Source organism: Lytechinus variegatus, chromosome 6, assembly GCF_018143015.1.
Source record: "Lytechinus variegatus isolate NC3 chromosome 6, Lvar_3.0, whole genome shotgun sequence".
NCBI classification, from domain to species: Eukaryota; Metazoa; Echinodermata; class Echinoidea; order Temnopleuroida; family Toxopneustidae; genus Lytechinus; species Lytechinus variegatus.
In genome coordinates, this window is record NC_054745.1 from 24,748,161 (window position 1) to 24,769,482 (window position 21,322).

General features: G+C 34.6%; 2 long non-coding RNA genes across 2 annotated transcripts; both read right to left on the reverse strand.

Annotated features, from left to right (window-relative positions):
* Positions 1 to 977: 977 nt before the first annotated feature.
* Positions 978 to 5,589, reverse strand: LOC121417253. The gene is made up of 3 exons (XR_005970333.1): positions 5,313 to 5,589; positions 2,444 to 2,588; positions 978 to 1,619 (listed from the first exon to the last, which is right to left on the reverse strand). It is a non-coding gene; the product is annotated as an uncharacterized LOC121417253 (long non-coding RNA).
* Positions 5,590 to 6,826: 1,237 nt separating this feature from the next.
* LOC121416572 lies at positions 6,827 to 15,923 on the reverse strand. The gene is made up of 2 exons (XR_005970204.1): positions 15,706 to 15,923; positions 6,827 to 7,464 (listed from the first exon to the last, which is right to left on the reverse strand). It is a non-coding gene; the product is annotated as an uncharacterized LOC121416572 (long non-coding RNA).
* Positions 15,924 to 21,322: the final 5,399 nt, after the last annotated feature.

The following is a 21,322-nucleotide window of genomic DNA, read 5'->3' on the forward strand; positions in this document are numbered from 1 at the left end:
ATGTCTGCCCCATAACAATTTAGATTTCCAAAGCCCCTAATTGAAAGAAAACTCCTTCACAGAGAACAGTATTTGTGTCAGTCATCCCCAAACCATGAATACCGATTGACAACCATGCATATATCCCTGTAATCAATGATTATTATTTTTTCTTTATAATTTCAATTTTGTATTATATAAGCATGTCATGGAACCACCTTGCCAGTGCACTTGCGGCGAGGGTTACAAACGTGGAAGCACAATGGGGGAATTTCTTCAAGAAAATATTTGACATGAAAAAAAACAAATAAACAAGCCTAAATAAAAACGAAGAGACGGGGTTTAATCCGTGCCAAAAACTGGCCATTAGAGATGGGGCGATGGGGGGGGGGGTCCACTTTCGAATATGCTCACTTATTGCCCAAAATTCCAAGAGGAGTGCACATGAGGGGCCACTACTCATCACGGCTTTGTGCCTTAATTGGGACACGTTCATACCACCTGTATCCCTTAATCCATACCTCAGTCACCAATCATTTATATTTATTCATCTTTGAGCACCTGGCATTTTTCTCATCAAATGTAACCCCCCCAAAAAAAAATGCTTTATCCTTTTATCGCTTTCATTATCTCCCTCCCTCCGAGATTAGGCCACTATCATTCACGAAATTTATCTAACCAATTCTCTATACATCTCTCTATCTCTGTTAATGACTCCTTCACATTTAAACTTTTTCATTTCCCTTCTCCCATTCTAATTCACCTCGCCCCCGCTTTCTCACTATTACTTATACAGTGTAATCTTTGCATCTCTACATAGATCTATCTCATTTTCATTTCTCGCCCTCAATCAATTACTTTCCAAATTTGACAATTCATGGGACAATATTTAGAGTTTATAAAAATAATCCTACAATATTCTACAAATATTAATTACTATTTTTAGTAGGGAAACAAGTGTGTTTTGAGGGGCAAATCATATTTTGACCACACCCACCCCCCCCCCCCCCGATTCAATAAAAGCAACAAAGAGATGAAGCAAAAAGAATGACATTTTATGTAAATTTATTACTTTACAAATAAATACACACTAGAAATTTGTGAAACAATTTTATCTTGTCACCTGTCCTATGACTTTATAAACATGATTAAAAGTGGAACATGGATTTAAATAAAATGTATTTTTCATATCATTATATATCATATTATTCATAGATATTTCCACTTAAAAGAGATGAGGATTTCTGTAATATCATGAAGAGGAACTCACAGTGTTGTAATTTATTCTTCTCCTTTTTTCCTCTTCCACCCCTCTTCTTTTTCTTCTTCTCTTCCTCCCCTCTTCTTTTCTTCTTCTCTTCCTCCTTCTTGGTTGTCTTCTTTTCTACCTATTGTTCATTTGTATTATCATGACCTATTATCATTAACATTATAATAATTTTATGATAATCATAAAATATATCCACAATGTCAATATAATGATTATTTTCTTTGAAAAAATGAAAATTAGTACTTTTGTTAATGTTCAAATTTTTAAACCGTTTTTAGGATACTTGAGGGTGAACAGTAATTTAGTTCCCTTGCCAGGTGCTACCAGGTCCATGACGTCACCTCTTCAACAGTCTTGACTCTTGAACAATCTGAAATAAGAAGAATCGGTGAAAACAACTTTAGCAACTCAACTTGATAACAGTAAAGTGTTCACATACATTTACATGTATCTCTAAAAGATTATGAAAGAGCCTTTTGAGATTGCAATCACAGACATAATTAAAAAAATATAGAATGTTAAATGAAACTTGGGTAAATAGCTTTCGAATATCATTTTTTATATACTTATAATTAAAGTCAGAATATATTTAATTTCAATCAAGTCATTTGTGAAAATTTTCATATGTGGTGTTACTTGAAAATGAAAATATACCCTTCTACTACTACTATTTATTCTTAAATGCACTTAAATTGCGTTTATGCTTGTAAGCTCTCATTGTTAGCCTCTTTGTTGAGATTCTAATAAAAAATATAAATCAACTGAATCTGAATCTCTTGCAAAAGTTAAGTGGAAAATAATTGTTACAATAGTATAGATCCAATAGCCTTCCTAGATTTTGTTTTCACTTTGACGAGTTGCAATGTTGTTGCTCTTACATTTTTTGTGAATGCATTCCATAATAATATCATTAATTGAAATATTAAGAGGGCTCAGTTGCCAATTGAAACTTGAATTTCTATAAAAATTCACGAGATTCATATTGTCCATTTTTGTGAGTAAAATTAAGATGTATTTATTACAAGATGTGGATGAATTTTAAGAGATTCATATTTGAAAATTACTAGAACAGGACATCACATTTGCAACTGCTCTTAAGAATAATAAATTAGACAAGAATAAATATTACCGTACAGTAGTATACTTGTATTTACAAGTAGAATATTCAATAAACACAACTTTATAAAGACTCACCTTCATACTAGAAGCTTGACCCCCTGATCCAAAGAGAAATTTCTTATTCAATCGCAGACAGTGGTAGAGTGTCTGGACTTCCCTCTCCTTCCAGTTGCTGTGCCCCTTTCTCTCTTTACCTCTTCTCACCGTTAGTGTGGGTCACCTGTTAAAAAGTGAATACCAAATTTTTCATATAGTAACAGATGAAAATGAATTCATATTTACATTTTGTATAAACAACAACAACTGAAGTCCCTTCTTTAAAAAATATATTTTTATCATTACAGATTTTGTCAAATATATTTGACAGGGGTGTTGGTACAGTTATACAGAATATTTTATTTTAAGGCAAATGAGGTATAGTCTTTCAACCTTGAAATGGTTTGATGAACATACTAAGAATCGGGATTCAAATTTGAACCTTAGGGGTTGGTACAATAAGGGTTGCTAATGAGAGCAATTATACCCATTTGTGCACCTTTATGGGTGTAGCATAAGTTATATTAATCATCATATAGGGCGCATATTTGAACCATATAATTGAGGTTAAAAATTTGAACATCTTTAATCTTTAAGTATTATGCACCTTAAAAGGTTGAATGTTGCCCCTTTTATTGGGCAAACGAACTTTATGGGTGCAAACAAAAACAAGGCCACTTTTTTGCACCTTTTATCACTTACTAAGGAAAGTACAAGTGATTCATTTAGGCTTAATTTTTTTTATGTTAGAAAAATGATTTACACACTCAATGTATGAATACTACTAGTGAAGATAGGTTTTGATAAGTAATTGTAGGCCCTATAATTCTATTATTCATACAATTAGGGATTTTCTTTACTTCAAATTGCCAGTTTTTGTTTTCTAAAAAATCACCCCTTTAGTAACTGATCTAAAAGAAATTCTCTTTACAGTAAATAGGTAAAAGGAATAGAATATACTATGAGGAGTTCTTAATAACAGTCATCAAGAGAATTTAATTTGTCATGGTTATTTTTATTCACAGATCAGAAACCAAATCCTGTAGTTACCAGTAATTGAAATGCCTTTTCTCCAAGCATATTATTTGTGCACTGATTTGAAAATTAATAGAAATTAATCCATCATAGATGTACATTAATATCTTTATTAGATATTAACATACAACATAGTCATCAGTTTTTCGTGAAGTTACATGTCTTTTCAATTCAGTGTTTAACTTAATTAGTTCAGTGTGAAATTTGTCCCCCCCCCCCTTCTTTACCTTCCTGTTCAGTAGTCTCCATTCTTCATTAACACAGGGGGTGACCCAGGAATTTCTAAATTATTTTATCACCTTTATTACACACCAATCACTTTGTTGTTTTTTCTGAATGAAGAGGGAACCCCCCCCCCCTTGCTGCTAGGGTCTTATACTCTACACATGTTATTGAAGTGCACATCTACCAACTAATAAATCATCTAGGCCTCTACTCCTGGCACTAGAAACTAATATCATATTAGAGCTAGACACCCTATTCCATAGCTCTATCATAAACCCAGGGGGCTCCATCACCGTAGCGTCGGCAGCGGAGGACTCGTCTCCCAAAGGTCTAAGTTACAACCTACACATATACTAGATTGTATTTGAATTTTGATGTCAGAGTTAAAAATTCAGGCTAAAGATTAGACATAGAATAGATCTAAAGTAACTTTTGTAGTTCTAGTAGATCTATAATGTTACTTGTTTCATATAAATGATATATAGGCCCCACAAATGATTAGTTTACTAATGATGTAAACACAATTTTGGGGCCCTGAGCTAGATCTATTCTAGATCTCTTGTATTGCTAAACTAGATTAGGTCTCGATTTTGATCTATTATTAATAAAAATATGAATGGAAGGAGCCCAAGCCAGACTCAGTCCAGGGGCAGGGCTGCACTACCTCATTCACTGGCCAGGACCAAGGCCCAAACCAGGGTAGGCCTAGACTAGAGTCTAGACTAAATTGTAGGGCCAGCTCAGCTCACCTAAGTAACTAAGACAAGTTAAACTTAGATTTTTTTAGAGCTAGACTAAGTCTAAATTAGACCCTAGACTTGATCTAGTCCTAGATAGAAAACTATACAATAGATCTAGGTTGGTTGGTGTTGGAGTTGAGTTGGCGCTCTTCAATCTGGTAGATTATCTGCGCCAATCTAGATCTAGACTAGCACTTAATAAAGGGGCCAAGCTTTTACTTGCTAGGGCCTGGCCCTGCATTGACACTGACAGTGACATGCCTAAATTATTTTAAGGGTTTTTTTTTAATCTCCGAACATAGGCTCAGCACAACTAATTATTTAGGCCTGGTCTAGGCCCTCACGGTGAGTGACAGAGCTGTTTTGTATAGACTCTAGAGTGTCTAGTCTAGACTTCTAGTCTAATCTTAGACAGTTCGGCTCTAAGTCTAACGTTAGACTAGGCCTAACGAGTAATGTTAACATAGGGCCTAGATCTTTCCAGGAAGAACAGTGATGCTCTTAAAAAACCTTTAATTTCAAATCAATGAATGAAAATGTCCAATAAAATGTTGTGAAGATTAATTAAAACTGTTTTCTGTCAGTGTTCATCCCATGAATTATTTGTGTTTATCCGCCGCCGAACCTTAAAATCAATGTTCAATGTCGTGAAGATTATTTAACACTGTTCTGTTGTTGTTGATTCCATGCATTATTTGTCTTTGTCAGACGCCGGAACCTCCGGCTAGCACTGCCGGCGTTGTACGGCTAAGAGCAGCCGTAGAGTATCCGAGCAATCATTACATAAAATTGACGGCGATAATGATTTATTTAAAACATCTCCTTATACTTAGAAACTTTTAATTTTGGTCAGAACGTGAGATATATCTATTATCTACGATATACAACAATGGAAATTTGATACATACCAAAATAGGCCTCTATCCCGTCTAAATAGAAAGCCGAAGACCCTTTTTCGCAAGAGCTTCCTGCGGCTGAAAAATGACAACTTATGCCAAGTTTATGTCAACAGGCTCGTTCATGACTATTCAGTTTATGTAATGATGATTAAATCGCGTCATAAGCTAAAACAATACATAAATATTTTTATGCAACGAAATTTATGTCAACGGCATAAGCTATGCATGATTTTATGTCATGATCGAAATTTATGTCACTATGACATAAATTTTTATGCAACAGGGCCCAGGGCCCTGTTGCATAAAAGTTTATGTATTGATTTATGTCATGATTTATGTCACGATTTACGTCATATAGCATAAATCATGACATAAACACAAATAATGACATAAATCCGTTGCATAAAGCTTTATGTCTGAAATCGCGACATAAAATCATGACATATATCCTTTTGAATGACATAAATTTATGTCGTGATTAAAATCAAGACATAAACGGCGGCTTTCTGCAATAAGTGACTTAAGGGTAATTTTACGATCATTTTCTATAATTATGCCCTCTGTAATTTGATGATATTTTGAGTTTTACTTGGACTTTCGAAATAATTTTTGTGTCATTGGATAGCATATGATGTGTTCTTTAAATATTTGAAAAACGAACAATCATAAATCTTTCCCTTTTGAGATCGCGATACCGGCGAAACCCAGTGACCTACTTTACATTTTCGTCCATGATTTTATAGTTTACGATCTTGCCGTCAATGTGGTTACTATTTCTTGAATTGGTTTTGTATAAATTATGAATAATTTGTGGACAAAATTAAGCCTGATGAATATTTTTGAAAAGTGCGCGAAGTTTGGACACCCCATCATAAGAGTTAAAAAGTCAGGCTAAAGATTAAACATAGAATAGATCTAAAGTAACTTTTGTAGTTCTAGTAGATCTATGTTACTTGTTTCATATAAATGATATATAGGCCCCACAAATGATTAGTTTGCTAATGATGTAAACACAATTTTGGGGCCCTGAGTTAGATCTATTCTAGATGTCTTGTATTGCTAAACTAGATTAGGTCTCGATTTTGATCTACTAATAAAAATATGACTGGAAGGAGCCCCAGCCAGACTCAGTCCAGGGGCAGGGCTGCACTACCTCATTCACTGGCCAGGACCAAGGCCCAAACCAGGGTAGGCCTAGACTAGATTCTAAACTAAATTGTAGGGCCAGCTCAGCTCACCTAAGTAACTAAGACAAGTTAAACTTAGATTTTTTAGAGCTAGACTAAGTCTAAATTAGACCCTAGACTTGATCTAGTCCTAGATTAGATAGAGAACTAGATAACAATAGATCTAGATCTAGACTAGCACTTAATAAAGGGGCCAAGCTTTTACTTGCTAGGGCCTGGCCCTGCATTGACACTGACATGCCTAAATTTAAGGGTTTTTTTTAATCTCCGAACATAGGCTCAGCACAACTAATTATTTAGGCCTGGGCTAGGCCCTCACGGTGAGTGACAGAGCTATTTTGTATAGACTCTAGAGTGTCTAGTCTAGACTTCTAGTCTAATCTTAGACAGTTCGGCTCTAAGTCTAACGTTAGACTAGGCCTAACAAGTAATGTTAACATAGGCCTAGGCCTAGATCTTTCCAGGAAAAACAGTGATGCTCTTAAAAAACCTTTAATTTCAAATCAATGAATGAAAATGTCCAATAAAATGTCGTGAAGATTAATTAAAACTGTTTTCTGTCAGTGTTCATCCCATGAATTATTTGTGTTTATCCGACGCCGAACCTTAAAATCAATGTTCAATGTCGTGAAGATTATTTAACACTGTTCTGTTGTTGATTCCATGCATTATTTGTCTTTGTCAGACGCCGGAACCTCCGGCTAGCACTGCCGGTGTTGTACGGCTAAGACTAGTAAGAGCAGCCGGAGAGTATCCGAGCAATCATTACATAAACTTGACGGCGATAATGATTTATTTAAAACATCTCCTCATACTTAGAAACTTTTAATTTTGGTCAGAACGTGAGATATATCTATTATCTACGATATACAACAATGAAAATTTGATACATACCAAAATAGGCCTCTATCCCGTCCAAATAGAAAGCCGAAGACCCTTTTTCGCAAGAGCTTCCTGCGGCTGAAAAATGACAACTTAGGCGGCTTGTCAAAGGTGTGCGTGCGTTTTTACCTTTATATTCTGCGGCGAACCCGCTCAGCGTGCCATTGTCCATTTTTCTTTCCTACGGGTCAGTGCTCTTGCCATTTAAGACGACAGCGTTCCCTTTTGCAGCGAAAACGGAAGCGTGCGCTTTTATCTTTTCTTTTGACACCCCCCGGTTGGCTCTCCGATTAGATGTTTCTGCATGAGCGCCCTCTATGTCCACGATATCGACGTCTTAGGCAAACTATTAAACGAGCGATCTCTAGTCACTGATCTGGATATCGTTGTGTCCTTGTATCGGTGTGCGTAGTTCAGTGGGGTATACATTTTCAAAAGTTACGCTTTCACATTTTTTTGATAATTTTTCGTTTCGGGTTTCAGTATATGACAAAATTCAATAAGATTTAGATTTCATTTCTTTAATAGAACAATTAAGCTTTAGCCCTTTAGCACGAGCATGTTGTTTTATTTTGAAGAACATACCGTTAAGAAATTGAATTTCTGAAAGTAAGTGTTCAGGCGAGGGTAAGATTTTTTCATCACACTGAGCCCGCACAGTCAGCATTGTCGGGTGAAAAGGAAAGATATGGAATTGACCTTAACATCTTTGTAAACAAAATGCAAAACCCCACGCAAAAGATGCAATATAAACCATACCTGGGTCCCAAAATGATGGCGTTTAAAGCAATACACTGAAACGCTACTGTGGAAAAAAAAGCACTAAAAACATAAAATGCAAACGTTTTTTGGTGGAAAAAAGGCTGAAAACTAAGGGCAGCGTTGAAATTCAAATTTGAGCTTAACATATGTCTATGTTTAATTTAGCCCTCTTGTCAATTTGTTTTTGCTGTGAAATGTCCTTTTTTGAGGACTCTTTTTTTCGGCGATTTTGCCCCCCCCCCCTTGTGGAAAATCCTTGGTACGCCACTGCATTTGTTCAAACATTTGAATTCTAGAAACTTATATATTCACACATAATACAGATGCCGTGCAAAACAAATGAATAAAATATAATTTATTTGAACTTTAAAAATAAAATGGATGCTCAAGCTGTCATATCGGTCATTGTAGCTTAAATGCACAATCCTTGAATTTCATTGCCCGAAATTCAGAACAAAAGGTACTTTCGTTATTTTTTAAAACCATTACAAACATCTTTACCTTCGAACGAAATCAAAAGCACTTAAAAATGAATATTGAAATTATCAAAGTTGAGGTAGTCTTGACCATGAATAGAGTTGAGTGTTTATAAAGGAATTATAGCGTCTTCTATTAATCACATTCTACACTTTAATGACCGATGGAAAATATCGCATGAATGAAAATGCAAATTAACACATTTAAGTGACTCCGACATGATATTGGACAGGAAAATCTATAAAATCTTTTTACCTGGGATCCGTCTTTATTCTATTATATAAATTTCCCCTGTGATCTAGAGTGCTCTGTGTCCTAGTGTTCTTGATTACCATCCTGGAGCCACATAACCGAAGGGGGGTCTGGGGCTGAGGCCTCAACAAGTACCATGATTTTATGCATGGTGACCCCACCCCTTCAAACCAGTCCGCTGGGGGGGAGGGGACTTAATTATTTCTTTCAATTTTCCTGTTCTACTTATAATATTCAATTTTGTCAACTTAATTCTGATGGTTCCTTTTTCATCCAAGTTTATTTCTTCCTTTGAATTTTTCTAAAACTTTTCTATACCTATTCTTTTTTAACCTTCACGTTTGACTTGAACAATACGTGTATATTGCCGTTGGTTTCTTCTTCCAAATATCAAATATTTAAATTAATCTGCAATGTGTGTATGTCAAATTATTGCGAATTAGATTCCCAGTGTCTAAGGTAAACATAATTTACCGACGTAAAGTTAGTAATACGAAAGCCTCTTTGGCCTAGTTTCCCTTCCAACTTTGTACTTCACCTGTTAATCGTATAGCTGCATTCTGTATAGCTTGCATATTTAAATATGCACCAAACAATAAATTAACGTACAGAAAATGGTAATACCTCGGTCACATTTGCTCTACGGCGGCCATACAGCGAGTCGAAAACAGCCGTTTTATTCATTTTATTAAAACCTATATTTAGCAGGTCCAAAAACTGTTAAAATGACTGTTTTCGACTCGCCTTAGAACAAATGTGACCGAGGTATTTAGCATACTAGATCAACAAGAATGGAGTGCATGCTGGTGCGGATCCTGCCGGAGTAACACAATACAATCAGCGCCGTATTTATTTTGAACAATAGTTGGGCTCTCAAAAGTATTGTGTTCTATTTTGTGACCTCTAGAAGTCAGTGGGTCTATACGGGGGTCTATATTCTGCACATCAGAGGGTACAGTTATGTAGTGAATCCGGGGGGGGGGGATCATCCGGTCCGTGTGCCCCTCCCCCCCCCCCCCCGTTTGAGAGCCTTTATCAAATTTGTTAATGTAAATATGCCATTTTTACACAAGTGGGCCCCCTTTATTTGAAACTCACAACATGTATTTTAATGAGAACATGTCGTTCATACACAAATGAGGACCTTCACTTTAGCCTGGTAAACAGAGAGTTGGTAGGCAATAAATATAACTCAAATGTTCACATTAAGAGTAGACCTATAAAGAGGGAAGTTACTTGGTTAATCAAAAATGTGTTGATAAAATATCAGTCGAACGTTATGTTATAATCTGCTTCGCCAAATAGGTTTTATGTAATATTGCTCTTTATAAAGGCAAGCATTAAACTACATTAAATGCCGAAATGTTAAGAAATATAATGGAAACCATATCAAAATGCACATTACGAAAAGAAACAAAATCAAGGTTCTAGTATGGGGACAAAACGAGAACAAGAAAACTACCCATTTGATGCTCATTTTAATTCCCCGAAAGCCGGACGTTGAAAATGACATGGGCCAGCGCATTGCAAGCTGTATTTAACGGCTTACCCCATTGACAAGGTAGATTTAAATTACCCCATTCTTGATTGGGGAGATTAACGTATATTCTTGAACAAAGAGGTGGTCTGACGGGTTGCGGATTTCAATAGAAAGATGACCTCTTGATTGGTAGGGGTATGTCAAGGGGAGATTATCACTTTGTCAGCGCGGGGGACTGTCTTGATACTTTGATGTTCCCCGATGTGCCTTCTATTCGAAAACCGTGTTTGCAACTTATCCCAATTATGAGACTATTTGGAATCAAAATGAGAGCCTAACTGCACCCTTTTTATAGATTTCGTTTGAAAATAAAATACTTACGTTTAAGGTAAAATTGGAATATGAGAAGGCGCTTCATAATATGTAAACCAAATAGTGTCACTTTTAAGCTTTATTCTTTTAAATCAAATGTAAAAATATATGTAAAATAATCTCGCAAGCCTAATCTAAATAGTGCGAGCACGAAGCGCGCGCTAATTTTTAATTTTTTATTTCATGTATTTTGTCCTAAAATAGCATTCTGGCAATGCTTGTGATCCTAAACGAGATGAATGAATTTAGTACACATTGATCGTTCTGATAAAAAAGAATCTGATAACGGCTACTTTTAATTATCTGTAAATGAAAACGTTACATATTAATGCGAGCGCGAAGCGTGAGCTGAAAATATTTACTTTTCTACCTGAAGAATAGAAGTTCTAAGCAATCTTTGTAATCATGAAAAAGGTAAATACATAACTAAGCAAGCGAAGCGAGCGCGAGGAAAATTTGAGATTTGTAGAATTGTGAGTGGATATGGATCACAGTTAAAAAGGAACATATATGATTCATTATTATTACTTTGAGTTTTGACATAGGGCCGGGATATTCGAAGAACAATATTCCATCATGTGAAAATTATGACTGTCTTCCTATTTCTCTTCTTATCAAATCGCGAGATGAAACTTTTTGATATTCCATTCTGAAAAAGGGACAATTTATCAATAAATTAATTCATTAATCTAATAAGCCTAATCAGAGCGCGAAATCTGTCAATATTATATATTTAAAGCACTTTTGTAATTATGAATAAGATGCCTGAGTTGATATATTTTTAACAATCAATGTGCGCGCAAATCGCCAGCAGAAAATTGTTGATAAACTGTCATAAAATGGAGATTTTAATTAGTTTGTAATATAATTAATATTGAAATTTTCATAACTCACCAATCAATATGCGAGCGTGCAGCGCTAGCTAATATGTTTTACAATCTGACATGAATAGGGATATTCTGATAACTAAATATAATCTATGTCTTTCAGGATCATGATATGAAAACCCTTTTATAACAAACATGATAAATGAAAAACGCGTCTCAAGTTATACATGGTTCATTGCCGGAAATATACCAATCATCTTCGTTTGTTAATGTTTAATCATCAACATTATCACTGATGTTATTATTCGTATTATCATGTCCATTAATATCACTTCAAAGTTCTAATTACCACCATCATCATCACTGTTATCATCACCATTCATTCATTATCTATTTCCAATCGTTCTCCAGTATCAATTTTATAGTTTATATAATCCCAGGTGAGGTGAATGGGTACCCGGTAGGAAGAAATTCCTCGAATGCTCGAGCGCCCGATCAAGGTAGCCGTGCTAAAGCCGGGGTAATAATAGCAGGGCCCTCTGGGAGAACAGTTTTCGGAACTGAAGTGGCTACCCTGGGTAAATATGCCGCTATTATTATTATTATTAAAAAAATGAAAGATAATGGTAATGATTATGGTGATGTTGGTAATCATGAACATTAGATCCGTTTTGTGAGATAATTTATGCGATTTTACACGCTAATCGCTACTCGATGATGGTGAAAGAAATCTTTTAAATAGCACAACAGAAGTCGGGGCGGTAGTTACTGCATACACACACTTTAATACACTACATTATTACAAAAGATTCCCCATCGGGCGGGCCAACGGTCTTTTGAAGTAGGTTTATCTATTGAAATTACGACAATAATCACGGCAGCGGATATGGGGAATTCAAGACTGTGAGCTTCTAGCTCTCCCATTGTTTTCTATGGCGAACCCGCTGAGCATGCTATTGTCAATGATTCTCTACTATACGGGTGACTGATCTTGCTTTTCATGATCATAGGCCAGGGCAATGACTAAGAACAGTTCGATGAGTATCAATGCCAAGCAATCCTGAAAGGTCAAAAATGTTCAATTCTCTATATGGAGAAGCTTATATCATGGCCCTATTTGCTTTTGCTTTTAGGCCAGTAAGTGTACTAACTAATATTAATAATAAATAATCACATTCCATCTATTTTAGAGCAATGACCTAATGCTAATATCACTCTACATATCTCCCTGCAGCTTACGGCCCCATAATTTATCTTCACCCGTGAATTACCGAATTTTGAAGCTTAAATCATTGAACATAATGGCATCCTAGTATTGTAATGATGTAATCACTGCAAGTACAATATAAATAAAAAACATTAATTTAATTCTACTCACATTGATTTTACTTTAGAACAAACTCACCCCCTCTTCTACTTCTTCTGTTTCTCCGTCGTTATTCTTCTTTTCCACCTTATCATTCTTCTTGTTCTCATCCTTCACTCCCTTCTTCATCTACTCTTCTTACTCCTTCTCCTTTTTTTAATCTTTTTTTCTTCTTCTTCATATCCTTTGTCGTCTTTCATTATTCTTTTTTCTCCACCTCATCCTTTCCTGCTGCTTCTTTCTTTTCCTTCCTCCCTCTCTTCTTGTTGTTCTTCTGCCCACGTACCTGCCCTTCTTATACGTCTCCTACTGCTTTTCCTTCGTCCTTCTTTTTCTTCTTGCGTCTCCTTTTTTTTCTCTATCTTCCTTTTCCTCTCCGTATCCTTTCTCATCTCTCATTATTAATCTCATCCCTTTTTACTGCTCCTCCATTCTACATGTACGTCTGCTTCTCCTTGGTAATTCTTCTTCTCCTCCTCCTTCTCCCACCCCATCGATTTATGATGATAAAATTATAATGAAATAATAGAAATGTTAACGAAGATAATACTAATAATAGAGAAATGAAGATGATTGCGATAGTAACAGCGGTGATGACGATATCGATAACTATGGGAGGATAAGACCATGTACAGCACAACGTATCAGGCGCAATTTCAAATATGATTACATGACGATTTCGATACGAAATATTCATCATAAATCTAGACCTAGTACATTAATATACACTTATCTTTGTAGAATAATGAAATCGCCGCTCAATATCGATAATTCTGATGATCACTAAAACAGAAAAGCATACGTTGACTCAAACTCGACAGCGTATTATAACATTGCCTCGAAAAATACCTGACATTTGATGGAATTCTGTGCTTATATCGCTCATTTCTCAGCACTTTTACGACTTTCTTTCACAGGGCTATTTGGCAAATATTTTTCATTTATACAAACACTTCGTTGGTAAATTTCATTGGATTCTGATCGAACAAATTTTCAGATCGTTACCACAGTTGGTATTTATCTTCAATTCCGAACATTACGTTTAATACGTTAAACCAATTAAATGAAGTTATACTTTAGTCTGTTATATGTTGTTTTTATGTTGTACTCTCATACCCCGAGAGGGGATCGATAGGGTGAATAAAATGTAAATCTAAATCAGGGGCGGATCCAGCCTCCGCCAATAGGGGGGGGGGTGATTTTTTTCACCCATATTTTCCCCGATCGGCCGCCCAAGGTTGATATTTAATTATTTCTTTGAATTGGTTGTCCCAGTGCCGTAGTGATTATTAAAATTATTTAATAAGTCTTCGCATCATCTTATTCACTCGCCTTCCTCTTATGTTTTCCTCTTCTTTTTTTCTCCTCTCTTTTTTCTTTCTTTCCCTTTTTTTTTGCTCCGCCAATAGGGGGGGGGGCCTTTGTAAATGTAAATCCAACCAAGAATCGGATCTATACAACATAATGTCTAAAGGTCAGGGGAGGATCCATGACAGGGGGAAAAAAGGTTCCGCTTTTAGGGGGGCACTCTTCTGTTTTGGCTGCATTTTGCATTACAAATTCTAATTGTGCCTCTCATAATGGAAGGGGGCAAGGGCGGCTCCCCCCCCCCTAAATCCCCAGTGATAGAAGGGTACAGGAAGTTTGAGGATGCTGATTCATTCATGGCATACAATTTTCGAAATAGACGACCACAATTTCGTAAATATCCAGTCCACGCGCATGCGTACTCTCATTCCGAAGACGCAAGTCATAAAATAATTTCACCCCCACCTGATCACGGTTTCTGCGAGGACACAACTCTGCTTTCTCATGAATATTGATTTCGATGCAGAGGCAGAAATCGGGAGAACCCCTCTCAAATTTCCGAGTTTTTTCCACTCTTTCAACTGTATTTCCTCCATTTTTTCACCCTTTCTCTTATTCCACTCATCCCAATATTATTTTCTTATTTCTCTCTGTTTCCCCTCCCTTTTCTCTCCCTTTGACCTCTTAGTTTCTTTTTCCTCTTTTCACAATCCCTTTTGGTCCCGTTTCTTTAAAACATGGAGATAAAGAAAATTAAGAGACAATATGTTATCCTGGGGAAATGGTTGCCCGTCAAAAATATGAAAAAACTATTTAAAACAGTTTTTATTAAATCTTTGTAAATCTTTTATCTTTCTATGCCTAATAGAGCTAAGCTGTTCCGGTCATATTTATCTTATCATTCTATTTCCTTCTGTTTTTTTTTTTTTGGGGGGGGGGCGTTCTCGACACCTGTTTGAGATGCGAGTAATGATTAATATTCCAAATCGACGTGAATTCTACGAATGGCTTGGGCCTACGAAACGAAAATATGTGGAATCTTATTTTCCCACCTAAAACATGAATTGACTGTCTTCCAATTGCAAAAAAGAGGTTTTCATGGTTATTGCAGCAAATTCGAAAGATCAGTAACGATTTTCGACACATGCGTGATTTTTTTTAAAGCTACCGTGGCTTTATGAATGCACCCGATAGATGCGAACCACAGTTCAGAGCAGTGACCCGAACTCTCGATCCGACAGTCAATATGAACATGATGAAGGCACACATTTGTTTTGGTCGTAGAGGGAGCTATTTAGAATAGATTCTTCGGCCTTTCGACAGAAATTAAGACTTGCAGGAAAGACGAACAAAAGAACGGTGGCATTAAAGGGCCTTTGATGGCGGCCGTTCCTTTGAAGACAAGGGAACGTTGGGCGGGAAAGCCGAAGCGAAAACCCGGATGCGGGAAGAACGATGAAGAACGGTGCATGGACTTTTGATAAGCTACCTTATGCCAAGTTTATGTCAACAGGCTCGTTCATGACTATTCAGTTTATGTAATGATGATTAAACCGCGTCATAAGCTAAAACAATACATAAATATTTTTATGCAACGAAATTTATGTCAACGACATAAGCTATGCATGATTTTATGTCACGATCGAAATTTATGTCATTATGACATAAATTTTTATGCAACAGGGCCCAGATATGTTAAAAACAACGTACGGTTATCTTGAGTAACCCACACTATAAGTACGATGAAAAAAAAATCCATTTATATTTAGTGTAATGGCAATAAAATAATTTTGTTTTTGGATCCTCTAAAATTTCCTATTTCTAATCATTTCTTATCATCTTAATGTATTTGTTTTTAAAGTGTATTTTGGACTATACTTTAGAGGAATGTCTATAGGCTTGATTTCTGAATCCATTTATATTTAGTGTAATGGCAATAAAATAATTTCGTTTTTGGATCCTCTAAAATTTCTCTTAATTGACAGCATGTGAGTATACAACCAAATGCAATGATATCCTAATGTAATTTGGACTCTTCCTTAGAGGAATGTCAATATAAGCTTTATTCCTGTCTATTTAATATATAAATAAATAAAAAATATTCATAAAAAATATATATATGTTCAATACAACGTAAGGTCGCCTTCATTAACTCGGAGTATAAATATGAACAATAATCCATTAATGTTTAGTGTCATGACAATAAAACAATATCATTTTTTGATTCTCTATACAAATAGTTCCAAGTACGTTTTCGAAAATATTCCTTAATTAATGCTTTTTATTCTTGTTATTTTTTCTCTTTTTCCTTATCTTATTTCACAGGCAGTAAGTATACACCTTCATGTATTTGTATTTGAATGTTGTTTGGACTATTAATTAGAGGAATGCCAATAAGCTTGATTTCTGACTATTCAATATGTAACCGAAAAATGATTCCTTCATAAAATCAGATATATTCAATGCAACGTACGGTTACCTTGATTACCCACACTATAAGTACGATGAAAAAATTCCTTTATATTTAGTGTAATGACAATAAAATAATTTCGTTTTTTTCATTTCATTTCATTTCATTTATTTTCCACAAATCAATCAAAATACAAAGAAAAACATACAACTCATTCCGAAATAGTATGCATAATTACAATATAAAAGCAGATTCTAAGTGGATGGACCTAAAGTAAAGCAAAAGCTTGTTGTGGATAGGCCCTTAACAAATAATTTATGTGTAATCATTGATAGCTACAAATAATTATAGAAAAAATAGAGCTGAGCTCGGAGAAAGTTACAGAAACTGGACAAGGACGAAAACAGAGAACGTTACAAAGAACAGGGGCACACAGGTTACTAGACAAGACAAGGAGGACAAAACAAGACATAAAAGAAAGAAGGAAAGAAAGAAGACCCGTCTATTATATTGCTGTTCATGATTGCGTCGTTAAAGCATGACGTAAAATATTTTGACAGAATTGATCGTATGCCAGTGGAATAGTAGACGGGTCCTTTGTAAGGGTATCTGCAGCTGTAAATATGAATACATGTAATTCATTACAATGGTAAGCATACGGACATAGTGAGGGGATAGAGCACCTGGCAGACGAGGAAAAGAAAAAAAAACTTGATAGTTGCTAGGAGAGAAAAAGTATCAAAGGACCGAAGCAAAACTTAGAAGAGCTATGTGGTTTTAAAGAGTTTCCCTGGCTACCAGGTGCCCAATCCACTCTCTGACCGTCTTAAAAGTAATACGCAATTGAGTACAAATAGATAAATATATATTGTGTATTTAAAGCTTACAGTTGGGTTCTACGATGAGTAATCTTTTCTCAAAAGAGACGTTTTCAATTTTCTTTTAAATGCAGTCAAGCTAACAGATCTTTTTATTTCGATATTGAGTGAATTCCAATATTTGGGACCTGAATAAATAATAGTATTGTGGGCAAATTTTGTTCTGGTTTTTGGAAGATGAAATGAAAATGCTTGGCGTGTTGGATAGTCATGCAACTGGTTGTTTTTTATGAACATATAATTAAGTGCCGGAGGCAAGTCATTATTATTCAGTTGAAACATAAAAGAACCCAACTGCAGAAGGAAAATATCAGAAACTCTTAAAACACCCTTTTCTAAAAAGAGAGGACCTGTATGAGCCCGTATATGGGCATTGGAGATTATACGAATTGCTCTCTTTTGAATAACCAAAATTTTATCAAGTTGAAGCTTACTAGAATTTCCCCAGGCAAGAATACCATAGTTTAAATACGGAAGTAATAAAGTGGAATATAACATTTGCATAATATTGAGTGGAAACATTGATTTAAGTTTATACATTATACCAGTATTTCTAGATAAAATTGAGCAAATGTGGTTTGTATGAATTTTCCAGGTCATTTTGTCATCAATAAAAAGTCCCAAGAACTTAGTTGATTTTACCCTACTGATCTGGACATCATTCAATAAAATATTGTCAGGTAAACTTGTAAGAAAGTTACTAAATAACATAAAATTTGTTTTATCAAGATTTAGAGAGAGCCTATTGGCAAATATCCATTCACAAATACTTTTCAACTCAGTGTTAAAAATATCTACGAGTATTTGAGGGTTTTTATGTGAGAAAAATATACTAGAATCATCTGCATATAGAATAAAAGACAAAAGTGGAGATGAATATTGAAAATCATCTACATATATGATATAAATCAGGGGGCCAAGGATACTCCCTTGAGGAATACCGCAAGTAATTGGTTGGCGTTTAGATTCTACTCCATTCAATGAGACAAATTGTTTTCTGTTTGTAAGATAACTTTTGAACCACTCTAAGGCCTTCCCCCTTACACCATAATGATGTAGTTTATAAAAAAGAATACTATGATCAATGGTATCGAAGGCCTTGGAGAAGTCCAAAAATAGTCCGATTGTATGGCAATGTTTGTCAATAGCAGATGAAATTTTGTTAATAAAATGAAGAATTGCATGTGAAGTTGTGTGTTTTTCTCGAAATCCAAATTGATTATCAGATAAAATTTCATAGCGTATGAAAAAATCTATTGTACGTTTATATACCAGTCTTTCTAAAATTTTTGAAAAAGCAGTTAGGAGAGAAATTGGTCTATAATTATGACACTCCAGTGGATCTCCTTTCTTAAAGATAGGTATCACCTTCGCAATCTTCATTTTATCTGGTACGATACCTTGTAAAATTGACATGTTGAATATATGATTTAACGGCACAATGATTTCACCGATAATGGTTTTAATCAGTTCGTTCGTAAGATTATCAAAGCCAGGGCTTTTCTTATTTTTCAAATTATGAACAATATCAATTATTTCTTTCTCGTCGATGGGCAACATAAACATTGAAAATGGATTAAAGCCTGGCATAAAATCATGAAACGACCTTTGTGCATTCGGAACAGATTGTGATAGATTTGAACCTACAGAGGACAAAAAATCGTTGAATGTTTCGGCAATACATTGTTTATCTTCAATAATCGTTCCACAATGCTTGATTTTTGATAAATTACAAGAGTTCGAGGAGCTGGGATTAAGTACCTTCTTTATAGTTTTCCATGTTCCTTTTATATCGGAATTGCAATTAACAAATTGAGCACAATAGTACTCTTTCTTTACATGACGAATTAAACTGGTAAGCGTATTTCTGTACCTCGTGTATTTTATACGATTTTTATGTGTTGGATTAGATTTATATTTATAGAATAACCTATTTTTTCTATTTATTGACTTTAACAATGACAAGCTGACCCAAGGCATGCGAGGAGTTCTTTTGTAATTTGAATTTGTGCGTTTGATTAATGGAAAATTATTCTCATATGACAACATGAGTGTATTCATAAATTTTTCATAAGACTCATTTACATCCTCTTCGGTTAAAACTTCTGACCAGTCAACAGTGGATAAGCTATTCTTGAATCGATTTGTATTTTCTGGAGTGATTTTACGAAAAAAGTACTCATTTTGCCTATTTTCATTTAATAAAGAGAAGAGAGCAAATATTGAAAAGTGGTCAGAAAAGTCTGTAAGAATAATTCCCGCTTCTGGAGGGGGAGTAAGATTACAAAAGATGTTGTCGATTAGTGTTTTAGAATGTTCAGTAGTTCTTGTAGGTTTTGTTATAAGTGGAGATAAGGAGAACGAGTTCATAATATTTAAAAAGTCCATAACAAACGCACAAGATTCATGTTGCAAAAGATCCACATTAAAGTCACCCATTAATATACATGACTTCGAAAGTAATATGCAGTTAGACAAAATAGATTTCGTTTTTGGATCCTCTAAAAGTTCCTATTTCTAATCATTTCTTATCATCTTAATGTATTTGTTTTTAAAGTGTATTTTAGACTATACTTTAGAGGAATGTCAATAGGCTTGATTTCTGACTACATGTATTCAGTATATTAACGAAAAAGAATCCTTTTTTAAATCAGATATATTAAACACAACGTACAGTCACCTTGATTAACCACGGTATAAATAAGAAATATTGATATTTAGTTTCATGTCTATAGGCTTGATTTCTGAATCCATTTATATTTAGTGTAATGGCAATAAAATAATTTCGTTTTTGGATCCTCTAAAATTTCTCTTAATTGACAGCATGTGAGTATACAACCAAATGCAATGATATCCTAATGTAATTTGGACTCTTCCTTAGAGGAATGTCAACATAAGCTTTATTCCTGTCTATTTAATATATAAATAAATAAAAAATATTCATAAAAAAATATATATGTTCAATACAACGTAAGGTCGCCTTCATTAACTCGGAGTATAAATATGAACAATAATCCATTAATGTTTAGTGTCATGACAATAAAACAATATCATTTTTTGATTCTCTATACAAATAGTTCCAAGTACGTTTTCGAAAATATTCCTTAATTAATGCTTTTTATTCTTGTTATTTTTTCTCTTTTTCCTTATCTTATTTCACAGTCAGTAAGTATACACCTTCATGTATTTGTATTTGAATGTTGTTTGGACTATTAATTAGAGGAATGCCAATAAGCTTGATTTCTGACTATTCAATATGTCACCGAAAATGATTCCTTCATAAAATCAGATATATTCAATGCAACGTACGGTTACCTTGATTAACCCACACTATAAGTACGATGAAAAAATTACTTTATATTTAGTGTAATGACAATAAAATAATTTCGTTTTTGGATCCTCTAAAATTTCCTATTTCTAATCATTTCTTATCATCTTAATGTATTTGTTTTTAAAGTGTATTTTAGACTATACTTTAGACGAATGTCTATAGGCTTGATTTCTGACTACATGTATTAAATATATCAACGAAAAAGATTCCTTCATTAAATCCGATATATTAAACACAACGTACAGTCACCTTGTTTAACCACAGTATAAATAAAAAAAAAACTATTGATATTTAGTTTCATGAGAATAACAAAAAAAAATCTATTTTTCGATTCTCTAAAATTAATCATTTTAAATCAAACCAACATCTGAAACCATACAAATAGTCCCAAGTACGTTTCGAAGTACGTTTTCGAGAATAATCCTTAATGTTTTTATATTCTTGTTATTCTTTCTCTTTTTCCTAATCTTATATGACAGCCTGTAAG